We start from the raw sequence: 14,008 nt of genomic DNA, 5'->3' as shown, positions 1-14,008 counted from the left end.
TGCATCACATTTTCAGTGTTTCATCCTTCTAATAAAAGACTAGTCAGTCACTTTCAGCCTCATTTTTCAAGTTGGACAATAGATGAATGTTCCCAGGAAGTGTAGAGTAAATGCAATACATTTTGGCCTTGCTTCCTATTGGAAAATGGCATTGATGAGAGAAACACTTCATCTGTTCTCTAGTGAAATTACACTCCAATAATAGCTCTCATTTACAGAGTGATCACTGGGAGCCAGTCACTGGGCTAGGTGATTCTTGTTCATGATTTCCTCACAGTAATAGTCTAAACTACATGGCGCTATCCCAATTTTACAAATATTAAAAACTGAAACTCAGAGAGGTTAATTAATCTTCCTCAGGTCACACAGCTGCTTGGTTGTGGAATTTGGGTTTGAAATCAGGCAGGTTGACTCAAAGCCTGAGCTCTTTCAGTATTTTGTGGGTTTTTTTTTTCTGTGTACTCCCCATGTGTTAGCTCTTTAGAGATTTTTTTTTTAATGTGGTTTCTTCTACTTGGAATATTATTCTTCCTCATTCCACAGCTCAAGTGCTAACTTAGGTGTCACCATCTCCAACCTCTTCCCTGTTGCTCTGGCTGGAAAGAGTTATCCCTTCTCTGAGTAGTTTTTACAAATCTCTCATAACAAACTACTTATATCTTGTAATTATTTATGAGTAGCTCAGGCTTCCTTGTTAACTTCCTGAAGGCAGGTACATAGCTGATTCAATTTCTATATTCAGAGATCAGAGCTCAAAGCATGGCACAAACTGATGCTTGAAAAGTTTTTTATAGTATAGCCATTCCATTATTTATCAAATAATTATTGAGCCATCAATAACTGTCAGGTTTTTCTCATGGTCCAAAGCAGTTAAACTTTCTGATGTGATAAAGTTTATAGTCTAGACAGGGTGGCAGATGGGAAGGCAGTATAAGCAGTACATAGTCTAAATAAGTAATTTATTTTTTAAAAGATTTTATTTATTTATTTTTAGAGAGAGGGGAAGGGAGAGAGGAGAGGGAGAGAACATCAATGTATGGTTGCCTCTCATGTGGCCCTCACTGAGGACTTTACCTGAAACCCAGGCATGTGCCCTGACTGGGAATCAAACTGGTGACTCTTCGGTTCGCAGCCTGCACTCAATCCACTGAGCTACACCAGCCAAGGCTAAATAAGTAATTTACTCATGGTAAAAATACAGCAAGGTAAGAGAAAATAGAGCAAAGAATGGATTACAACCTTATGTAGGGTAATTTTATTAGGACTCATTGAGAAGGTAAGATTTAAGAAAAAGAGATATAAATGAGTGACTTCACAATGTGGGTGTCTAAAGTTTTCCAGGAAGAAGGAAACAGTTTGCAGTAAGGCCCTGAGACTGAAGCAAGCCTGATTTTTTTGAGAAATACCAAGGGGATCAGTGTGGCCAAAGCAAAGAGAAACAGAGTAGCAGGAGATGACATAGGGTGGGTAATTCTGTGTCAAGTGGACTGGGTCACAGAGTGTCCACTTATTTGTTAAACAAGATTTCTTGGTGTTCCCATAAAATATTAGCATTTGAATCAGTGCACTTAGTAATGCATATTGCCCTCTCCAATGTGGATTCACATCATGTGATTCTTTAGTCAACTGAAGAGAACAAAAGGCAGAGGAAGGGAGAAATCACCCTTTATCCACCTGACTGCTTAGCTAAGACCTCCTCCGGAAAGCTAGTACCCCATTGACTCCCCCAGTTCTCAGACTTTCAGACTGGGACTGAACCATACCACTGACTTTCCTGGGTCTCCAGTTTATACACATCAGATTGTGGGACTTCTCAGCCTGTATAATCACATGAGTCAATTCCTCATAACATAATCTCTTTACCTATATCTAGATATACATACATATGTGTATGTGTATATTTGACCTTTGGACAATACAGGTATGAACTGTATGGGTCCACTTACACATAGATTTTGTTCAATAAATATATTGGAAAATTTTTGGAGGTTTCCTTAGTACTGTGAAATAAACATATCTTACACTAGGCTACCATCAGGCAATCATACTCCTGCTTCTTTATTGTGAATGCATGAATCACTATACCTGTAAATATGAATTTCTTTTTCACATTATTTGTTCATTTTTGATGAAAGTAAGTAATATGTACACCATCTATAGTGTTTTCTATCATATAAGACAGTATTGATATCAGTCCTGACAGCAGATTCATCTTATAAACAAATGATATAAACTTATGATATCAATAGAGTATGGTAGTATAAATGTATTTGCTTTCTTAAGATTTTTTACATCCATACATTTTTTCTCTTTTTTAATTGAGTATATTGGGGTGACATTATTTAATAAAAATGTAGAGATTTCAGGTGTACAATTCTATAATCCATTATTCGTATACTGCATTGTATGCTCACCACCCAAAGTCAAGTTTCTTTCTGCCACCATTTATCCCACTTTTGTCCTCTTCGACCTCCCCCCACTCACCCCACTTTCCCTCTGGCAATCACAATACTGGTTTTTATTTTTGCTTACTCCCTTCACCTTTCTCACCCAGCCCCCCCAACTTGCATCCCCTCTGACAGCTGTCAGTCTGTTCTCTGTATCTACAAGTCTGTTTCTATTTCGTTTGTTAGTTTTTGTCTATTAGATTCCATTTTGTCCATTAGATTCCATATATGGGTAAAAACATATTGTGCTTGTCTTTCTCTGAATGGCTTATTTCACTTAGCATAATACAGTACAGGTCCATCCATACTGTCACCAAGGGTAAGATTTCCTTCTGTTTACAGCCAAGTAGTATTCCATTGTGTAAATGTATCACAGATTTTTTTATACACTCATCTACTGATGGGCACTTGGGCAAATCTGAGATCTTGGCTTTTGAAAATAATGCTGCAATGAGAAGTATATATATGAATCATATTTTCTTATATATGAGTCATATGTTCAGCTACCCTATGTCTTTTGATTGGAGAATTTATGGTATTTACATTTAAAGTGATTTTTTATAGGTGTGCATTCATTGCCATTTTATTTTTTTAACTATGCCTATTCTTCCTTCCTTCCTTCCTTCTTCCTTCCTTCCTTCCTTCCCTCCTTTCCCTCCTTTCCTTCCTTTCCTTCCTTTCCTTCCTTTATTTCTTTTCTTTCTTTTCTTCTTCTTACAAAAGGCCCTTTAACATTTCTTGCAATACTGGTTTGGTGGTAATGAACTCATTTACTTTTTGTTTTTGTTTTCATTTTCCTGGAAAGTTCTTTATTTTGCCTTCAATTTTAAAGGATATCCTTGCTGGTAGAGTAGTCTTGGTCATAGATCCTTGATTTTTATCACTTGGGATGTTTCATGCCAATCCCTTCTGGCCTGAAGTGTTTCTGTTGAGAAATCATCTGACAGCCTTGTAGGAACTCCCTTAAAGGTAACTGTCTCTTGCTGCTTTTAAGATTCTCTATTTTTCTTTCACCTTTGGCATTTTAATTATTATGTATCTTGGAGTGGGCCTCATGGTATTCATCTTGTTTGGGACTCTCTGTGCTTCCTGAACTTCTGTGTCTTTTTCCTTTGTCAGGTTAAGGAAGTTTTCAGCCATTATTTTTTCAAAGAGATTCTTGACCCCTTGCTCTCTCCTTCTTCCAGTACCCTTAGGATGCAAATATTTTTATGCTTGATGTTGTTCCAGAGATCCCTTAGATTTTCCTCATTTTAATTTTTTTCTTTTTGCTGTTCTGCTTGGGTGTTTTCTATTATTTTGTCCTTAAATTGCTGATTCACTCCTCTGCTTCTTATAACTTGATGTTTATTACTTATAGCATATTCTTCATTTCAGGTATTGTGTTCTTCCTTTATGACTGGTTCTTATGGTGTCTATATCCTTTTTCATTTTTACTATCTCTTTAAGTTCTCACTTGGATCATCCACTCTTCCCCTAAGGTCCTTGAATATCTTTATAACCATTGTTTTGAACTCTGCATCTGGTATCTTTGTTACTTCCATTGCATTTATTTATATTTCTTGGGATTTCTCTTATTTTTCTTTTCATTTGGGGCATGTTTTTTCATCTCCCTATTTGTCCACATTCTTGTGTTTATCACTGTGCATTTGGTAAATCTGCTATGACTCCTTGTTATGATGGCTTTACTATGTAGGTGTCTTAAGGGGGTCAGTGATGAAGTCTCCCAGATCACCTGAACTATGTACTCCAGGAATGTCTTTTGTGTGAGTTATGTCTACTCTCCTGTTGTAGAGTCTTGAATGCTGCTGGCCCATATCTGGGTGGGGTTAACCTTCAAGCTGGCTGACTATAAGGATAGACCTTCATCACACTGTATGAGTTGTAGTGTGGGGACCATTCTATGAGATAGAGCTGTTTCCAGCAGATTCTAGTGCCTGCCAAGATCTCTCTTCGGGTGTTCCATGTAGGTGGTTAGTTGAGGTCAGCTCTGTTGTGTTCTAAATCCCTCTACTAGTTGTTTTGTTTCTGGGTCCACTTGGGGGTGGGCTTCCAGTACAGGTTGATGTCAGACACTACCTGTGTCTAGACTTGGGCTACCTGTCTGGGCTACCACACAATTCAGTTTCTGGCTGTCTCTACTACTGCTACTGAGTATGCATGGAAAGGAACCAGTTGTGTACAAGGTTTAGTTTCTTCCACCTCTAAGCCTGGGACAAATCAGTAAAAATTCCAAGTATCCTGAGCTCCCTCTTCTTTTATTGGCCACAGAAGCACCCCTTGAGGTTGCCTGATCTTCCTCAAGAACCTTTTGTAGAAAGACTGTAGAGTGGACCCAGGCTGTCCACAACCCACAGACCTTTCCACAAGGTGCTGCTTAATAGGGCAGAGTGACCAGGGTTGGGAGGACAAGGCTATTGGGTTTCTTGCTTGTGGGCAGCATGTTCAGGAACTCAAGGGGGGGAAAGTGGCTCCTACTCCATAGCCATGCTGCTCAGTCTCTGCCATAATCTCCAATCTTAGCTCTTCCAGTAGTGCACTGTATGTTCAGGTTGGGTGAAGCCAACCAGCCCCTCTATAAGGAGCAAGCTTAGCAGGACAGGGTCACTAGGACTTGGGAGATCAAATCAAAAGAGTCTTCTATCAAGAAACTGGTGCCAGTCAAGCCTACAGTGAATACAAAAAATGTCTCCTCTCTCCAAAGCTCAACTGTATAACCAAGAACCCATTTGAATACCAGACAAGAGCCTTCCATGGAGACACACTCCAAGGTCCCAGGTCTGTGCAGCACTCTGATTCACCTGCAGGACTGAGCTCAGCAGGATGGGACCACAGAGAGTAGAAGGACAGGTAAAGTGATTTAACAGGTATGGGGCGGGTAGTGTATACAAGGTTGGGAAGAATGACCCCTGTTCTAAAGCTAAACAGTTCAATCATTGTCTGGGTCTCCACCAAGAGCTTCTCCAGAAAAAGAGCACCCAAAGTTGCAGCCAGCAGACCTTTCTGCAGGACTCGAGCTCAGCAGGGTGCTGTCACTGGTAGTTGGAGGATGTGCACTCACCAAGCTTCTCCTGAAACAATAGGAGTGCTCAACCCTGGGAAGATGGTTTCTGGGTCTCTAGCAGACTCTCTTCTTTCCCAGGTGAACTCAGTCCCCACTGATTTTCATCTCCAGATGCTTTGCAGACTCCTCTTACATCCCTGGTACTCTAGGCTGGGGATGCTGACATGACCTTGAGACTCCACAATCTGTGGATTTTTGCAGATGAACTATCCTTTTGGCTTCTTAACCACCACACATGTGTGTGGGGCCAACCATTTCCATGTATCTACCCTTCTTTCTAGTCTTTATGTAGCTTCTTCTGTAAATCCTTGGTGATAATACTTTCATTTAGCTAGCCTTCAGTTGGTTATTCAGGTTGATTGCTCTATAATTTAGCTGTAAATCCAGTTTGGTGTCTGAATGTGAGTGTATCCATAACTACTCCATAGTTATCTTAGAATCTCTGTTATGATTTTTCAATAACATTTTCTTTTCTCTAGCTTACTTGATCATAAGAATACAGTATATAATACATATAACTTGTGAAACATATGTTAAAGACAATGTTATCAGTAAGAAAATTCTGGTCAACAGTATGCTATTAGTAGTTAAGTTTTTGGGAAGTCAAAAGTTATACGTGGATTTTCAACTGCATGGCTGGGTCAGTGCCCCTAAACCTGACATAGTTCAAGGGTTAACTGTATATATTTTATTGGTTTTGTTTCTCTTGAAAACCCTTACTAATACATGTGGCCAAAGGATGGAAGATCAGACAGGAGCATGAGGGGCAATTTAATGACTTAGCTTTTACTCTTAGCAAAATGGTGAACCACTACAGAAGAGGGATAATGTGATGTTTGTTTTAAAGGTATCACTCTGGCCCATGTGTTAAGAAAAGATCACATTGAGGCCAGGTTGAAAGCTGAGGAGTAGTACAGTAAACAAGGCAAAGTTAGGTTGGCAGCTTTGACTAGGGTGGTAGCACTGGAGGTCATGGAAAGTGATTGGCTTTGGACTCTGTTGTAAAGTTGGAGCCAACAGGATTTCTTGACAGATGTGAAACAAAGAGAGGAATTCAAGTGACTTCATTTGGCTTATGTGGAAACTAAGAATACTGACATAGAGAAGACTATATAAGAGTTTAAATGGAATTATTTAGAGTTTAAAACGTGTCATTTTTAATAGAATTTTTAGGAGCAGTTTTAAGTTCACAGAAAATTGAGCAGAAGGTACAGAAATTTTCCATCTATTCTTTGCACAAACACATGTATATCCTCTCCAATATCCACATACCCTACCAGAGGAGTACATTTACTATAATTGAGGAACCTACATTGATGCATCATTATAACCAAAACCCACAGTTTACATTGGGGGTCACTCTTGGTGTGGTACCTTCTAAAAGTTTGGAAAAAAGCATAATGACATATATCCATCATTAAAATACCATACAAAGTATTTTCACAGCCTTAAAATTTCTTTGTTTACTGCTTATTTATCTCTACAACTCCTCCATAGATCTTTTTACCGTCTTCATAGTTTTGCCTATTCCAGAATGTTATACAGTTTAAATCATATAATATGTAACCCTTTTAGACTGGCTTCTTCACTTAGTAACATGCATTTAAATCTCCTCCATGTCTTTTCATGGCTTGATAGCTCCTTTCTTCTTAGCACTGGGTAATATTGCATTGTCTAGATGTGCCACAGTTTATCCATTCTCCTACTGAATAACTTCTTGATTGCTTCCAAGTATTTGTAATTATAACTAAAGTTTCTATAAACATCTGTGTGAAGGTTTTGGTGTAGACATAGTTTTAAGATCCTTTGGGTAAATACCAAGCAGGGCAATTGCTGGATCATGCAGTAAGTGTACGTTTCCTTTTGTAAGAAACTACGTATCTGTCTTTGTAAGTGGTTGTACAATTACGAATTACCACCAACAATGTATGAGAGTTCTTATTGCCCCACATCTTTGCCATCAATTGGAGTTATCCATGTTTCAGATTTTAGTCATTCTAATAGGTGTTTAGTGGTATCTCATTTTTAAAATTTGCCTTTCACTAATGACATATAATATGAAGTCATTTTTAAATATGTTTATTTGTCATATGTTTATATATCTTCTTTGGTGAGGTGTCTGTGAAGGTCTTTGGCTCATTTTTTAAATTGAGTTGTTTATATTCTTATTGTTGAGTTTTAAGAGTTCTTTCTATATTTTAGATAACAGCCCTTTATCAGATGTGCCTTTTAAAAATGTCTCCTATCAGTTTTTGGTTTGTCTTTTCATTTTATTGATAGTGTGTTCTACAAAGTCTGATTTCTAATTTTAATAAAGTCCAGCTTATCAATGATTTATTCCAGGGATCATGCCTTTGGGTGGTATATCTAAAAAGTCATCACCAATCCCAAGGTCATCTATATTTTCTTCTATATTATCCTCTAGAAATTTTGTATGGATATCTCTTTTCATAAACATTTTTTTTCTGTCAAACTTTTTGACATAGTACGTATTTTAAATAACACTATGAGAAAAGTTCAATACAATAGGAACCTTGAAGAAGCAAGTGCTAATTCATTCAGACAAATGACCTGAGTAAATGTGCACTTTGCATATATTTCAGGTTTCCCTAGAAAGCAATAAAAAGTACAGAGTTTAATGATTTTTCAGTTTGTGGTGAACATAAAAACTATAAATAATCTTACAACAGAATATTGTTTTTCCTCTTAAAAATACCCTTACAAATTCATTATTTTCTGTTCAGGGTGATGTTTCACTTTGTAATTATAGCATCTCTATATGTCTGTAGTATTGTTATTGTTAATAGTAAAGGTTTAACTTATATTTCTGGAGAAATATTTCCAAAGAAATATTTTAATTAAAGTGTTTGGTAATAATAGTAAAAAAATGAAAAAGTTTACACAAAAAGTTTGAATAGAAAATGTTGTGAAGTAATATACCTACATACAATTTTGTGTATCAATATATATATAAATATTTGCCATACATACATATGCATACATAAATACACACACACTCAACCATACTATGAGGCATTTAATAATGAATTCTGTGTTAAACAAAGGTTCATATTCCCCTTTAAAAGGCAATAAAATATACAGAAGACATGTATAAATAAGACCCCACCTATGGAAAACAGTATGGAATTTTGTCAGAAAACTAAAAATGGATCTGCCTTTTGACCCAGCAATTCCACTGCTAGGATTATGTCCTAAGAATCCTGAAACACCAATCAAAAAAACCCTATGCACCCCAATGTTCATAGCAGCACAATTTACAATAGCCAAGTGCTGGATGCAACCTAGGTGCCCATCAGTAAATGAATGAATCAAAAAACTATGGTACATTTACACAATGGAATTCTATGCAGCAGAAAGAAAGAAGGAACTCCTACCCTTTGCAACAGCATGGATGGAAATAGAAAGCATTATGCTAAGTGAAATAAGCCAGGCAGTGAAAGACAAATACCATATGATCTCACCTTTAACAAGAACCTAATCAACAAAACAAAGAAACAAGCAAAATATAGCCAAAGACACTGAAATAGAGAACAGACTGATAGTGACCAGAGGGGAAAGGGGAGGGGATTTAGAGGAAAGGGGAAGTGTTTGCAGTTACAAGTATAAAGGACACATGGACAAAAACTGGGGGGTAGAAATGGAAGGAGGTGGGGAGGGTTGGGGGGGTGGGCTGGGATGAGAGTAAAAGACAGAAAACTGTATTTGAATAACAATTAAAATAAAATATTTTTTTTAAAAAAAGACCCCACCTATTTGTCTATTATTATAACAGTGTTCTGCCTGTGAGAGGTATAGATAAGATTGTATGTTCACTCTTGTTCTCATAAGTTTTCACCTCTCTTTCTCCCTGTCACACTAACAGACCATACTCTTTTATGATATCCAACTGTTATAGAAGATGAAATAACCATATGCAGTAAGAGACCCATCACAGGCTTCTATTGATAAACTGGTTAGTTTAATTAGTCTCTTGTTTGTCAAGGGGGCCATGACTCATTACAAACAAAACCATGAAATCTGGAACATTGCCTGAAAACCCAGGTGTAATAAACTGAAATGAAAATCTAATTTGTCATTAAAAGGCCTTCATGCAGTACAGTGTGCATATGGCTGAGCACTGGGTACTTAAACACACAAGTTAAAGGAACATGATTCTGTTGTCTAAAGCTCATGAGCTGCTGTGATGAACACCATAAATGGAAAGATACCCAAAGTGTCATTTGGAAGCACATACAAATGAATGAAAAATTAAAATTGAGCATAGTAAAAAGTCCCAAGAGTAATTTTTGTGTTACAGAGTTAAAGGATTAAGAGCTATAAGTAATCAATATGGAGGGGAGAGTCTCAGGTGGATTTCATTTTGAGGCTAAATTTCTAAACTCAAACTTGAAGGTTCTATTGATTTTTCTTGGGAGCATGAATAAGCCCTTATTCATATCATTCTGCCTCTTTTGAAAATGACTGTTTAAGAGGAAGAGGATTAACCCAATTATTTGTTTTTAATACCTAAATCAATTCCACAAACACATTTATTAGGAATGACATTAATGACAAAATAATATCCCTGGACTCATAGGGCTAATATTTTTTATTTTTTTTTTTTTGTTATTTTGGGGGGAGTGTACGTGCATGAGAAAACAGCAAATAAAAAATAAATTGAAATAAATAGTCAGGGATTGATATGAACTAAAATAAAAATTGAGCAGAAAGAAAAGCCTCTCAATGATAAAGCAATAATTGAGTAGAGAATTGAATGACATGAGAAAAAAGAATCATATGGTTATCTGTAGGAAATTATTTTTTTATTTTTTATTTTTTGTAGGAAATTATTAAAATAAGATGTATCAGAGAAGTCAAGGCCTGACTTGGGAGGGAGCATGCTGGAGGTGGAAATATGCATAAGAGATTAAAGGAGGAACAAGGTGGTCTTTGAATTTTACTCTAAGGAGATGGAGTTTTAGAGGTTTGTAGTAGAGCAGTGATATTGTTTGATAAACATTTTATAAAGATTCTTTAGCTATTGTATTAAACATGATCTGCAGAGAGACAGGTGAGGAGGCAGGCAGAGCAGCCAGGAGACTATTATAGTAATCTTTAGGATGATGAGGAAGTCATTGGCCAACCCCAAGGAAAGGCAAGAATTGAGATAAATTTTAATTAATTAGATCATTAGTCAATGATCTAATGCCCAATATGAATTGGGCTTGAGTCAACTTACTTTAGTTAACTGGCAGTGATATGCATTTATAGTGAAACTTCCAAGTCTACTCCATTCTGAATCCTCTTACTTTGTATAAATAAAAGTTCTGTGATCACAGAAATGTCAGATTATATCCTGTAAGTTTCTTCTCTAGAGCACATCTCAGAAACTATGATGTCCATGTATGCCTTATGAATTTCTTATCATAGGGAACTTTTTCCAAGCTTATGGGATCACAAAATTGCAGAAGTTTTATATTGGAGTTATTGTGGGGCTATATTTCTTGGGATATATTCTTGGCATACTGGACAATGGGACTAGTAGATGTCTAAGGTTTATTCCATGTGCTATGCTGTGTAATCCATGACTTTTCAGGTCAAAAGTCATCACTGATTCAAAAGTATAATATATATAATATTATATTATATATAATATAATACAATATAAAAGTATAATATAAAAGTATTATATAAAAGTATTATAATGTATATTATATATATATATATATATATATATATATATATATATATATATATATATATATAACCTATGATATATTCATTAGCTTTATGTGCGGAAAAAGCCTCAATTATTTGCATCATAAGGATATGGTCATTTACTTGCCAGAAATATATAGCTCACAACACTTGCAACTAATTGATTCTACAAGTGGAGCTATAATAGTGAATTATAAGCATCTTTGTCTAAATTGTGCAAAATACTCATTTTCCACTGAGATGTCCCATGTCTTCAGAAATCACATCAGGCCCTTCCTAGAAAAGACCATTAAGTAGTACAACCTGAGTGGTTCCTCCTGGAGCTGGTTTCTTTTACCATCACACTCCATCACTCTGGGGTGTTGGCCCTGGCCCAGCAATGTAAGCTGTGTTTACAGGGACTGGGGGTGCAAATGTGTGTCTCTACATGGGTCTGGGTTTCTTGAACTGTGTCTCTTTCATGGAGATAGTTTTTCATTCTGGTCAGATGTAATATCTTTCAATAACACCAAAGTTGCAAAGAAGGCCCCTCCAATTCAGGAGTACAAATGGCATCCTTTGGAACAAACTGATTTCATGTGCATTGCTGAAATGTACACATATTGCTCTTATGTCAAATTGTGTATGACTGTGAGCTGAAGAAATTGAACAGTGAAAAAATAATGTTTAAAAGAATGTTATTAGACAGATGTGGGGACCAGCAAAGAACAGATATTAGGAAAAGCCAGCAGTGAAAGGGTAAGGAAGGAATGTTTAACACCTATGTGATTAGTTGCTCATGAAAAAGCATTCTTCCTTTTTTCTTTACTTAGTGGGATAATTTCCTTTCATTGTTTAGCCAATCATTTCAGGATGAAAATAATTGAAGGTTCTTCATCCAAAACTCCAGGCTTTGCAGGTGCAAGCAACAGAACCTCAGCACTTGGCACCCAACAAGCCTTATTGAGGTTCAAATTTTCTTAGTTACATGACAATAGCCACAAAGACCTTCTTCTTTTCTTGCTATCCTCAATGGAAGCTTTATCATTAAAAAAAGTGAGTCCAAATATTACTTTAATAGCCTTAGTGAACTGAGGTTGTTGAAATGAAACTTTAGAGTTTCAATTGCAAAATAATTTGAACACCATCATGCCCTCTCAAAATAATGAACAATGATTAAAGTGCCATGTTAAGTAATTACAATAAAGAAGAATGAGAAACAATAAAGAAAAATAAGTCATGAAGAAATTCATCAAATAGAAGCTACATAAGGAAACACTGTAGTAAATAAGCATGTTGACCTTGGTCTAGGTCTTAGAACTTGTGAGCCACACCAAAGCAGCCTGGATCAAATGGACAGTCTTAGAAAAAAAATTAAGATTTCCAGTACCTACCAGAAAACACACAATATAGGACATGTTCAATAAACTACTGTTACAGATGAGATTAATGATAGAAAATTTGACAATCTTTCAAAGGTTATCATAGATCCCACAGAAATGATTACAAGGTCAATAAACATTTCCTATGAAGGAAATATATCTTTGCATTATGGAACAATTTGCCCTTACAAATAACTCCATGTTATTGCTAAGAGAAAATTAAAATAAAAATTTAGTGAGATATTTTTAAAATCACACTACTGAAACACATTAGAATTATAATCTTCATGACATAAAAGACATTCACATTGAATTACACCCCTGGTCTGCTTTCACAGGGTTTGAAAACAATCCAGTTGGTAATGTAGCTCCAGCTTCCCCCAAACCTTACACATTTACACAGTAACAAAATAGTGGAGTAACAAGGCTCTGCTTTGCAGTCAAACAAAAGTGGTTCTATCATTCACTAAGTTTACTTCACCCTTCTAAGCCTTAGTTTTTTTTCACCTGTAAAATAAATAATGTCTACTTCACAGGATTGCTGTATAGACAATATAAAACACTTCATGAAAAGTGCTTATCCAACAGCACTATTCACTCAGAAGCAAACATTAGCTATTATTAAATAAGAATTATTATAAGTGAATAGGATATCACAGCTATTCCTCCTTTAAAATCATGGAATCATAAAAAAATATAGATAGAAAAGGAAACCAATTTTTTTTAATTCATTGTCTTCTTGGCTGGGTAGCTCGGTTGGTTAGAGCATCATCCCAATTTGCCAAGGTTGTGGGTTAGAACCCCAGCCACTGTACATACAAGAATCAACTAATGAGTGCATAAACAAGAGGAACAACAAATCGACATTTTTCCTATCTCCTTTTCTCTCTAAAAAAAAAAAATTTAAAAAACCATTAAAAATTCATTGTCTAGGTACATCAAGCATGTGATTAATTTAATTAAAACCTAGACTAGTATATATATCACTTTTACTCTCCCCAAATTCTATTTATATTTTGCTTTATTTAGTGTAGTTAACCAAGAAAAATTCTAAGAGGGTCGGGTTCATAAATGTGATACAAAATAAAAATTGTATAGGACACAAAGGTGTTTATTCATGAAAAACATGCAATTGTGGAGGTTCATTATGTGTCAGTACATATAAAAAGATCAGTGTATTGATTCAGTTAAGCATGTGATAAGATCATTTTCTCTTTCAGGAGAAAGACAATAATCAGTGGAATTTCACATATAAACTTGACTTCAATGGTTTTATTAAACATTGGTATCCAATATGACAGTGTATTAAGCTGTGATCTCTGATTCCTTTATGTTTGCTCAGGTATATAGAAAGCAAAATGTTTTATAAAACACTTCAGAGCTAAGATATGTAACTGCATATTAAGTCTGATTTTAGG

The 14,008-nt window shown here is 35.9% G+C and overlaps 1 protein-coding gene across 1 annotated transcript in view; it reads right to left on the bottom strand.

Annotated features, from left to right (window-relative positions):
* NEGR1 (neuronal growth regulator 1) overlaps positions 1 to 14,008 on the bottom strand; it is an 832,035-nt gene that overhangs the window by 213,038 nt on the left and 604,989 nt on the right. The gene's annotated exons all lie outside the window — the stretch shown is intronic.

Source organism: Phyllostomus hastatus, unplaced genomic scaffold, assembly GCF_019186645.2.
Source record: "Phyllostomus hastatus isolate PE091 unplaced genomic scaffold, TTU_PhHast_1.1 phas_contig_209, whole genome shotgun sequence".
NCBI classification, from domain to species: domain Eukaryota; kingdom Metazoa; phylum Chordata; class Mammalia; order Chiroptera; family Phyllostomidae; genus Phyllostomus; species Phyllostomus hastatus.
Note: the sequence above shows the minus strand (reverse complement) of the source record. Positions and strands in the feature narration are given on the sequence as shown.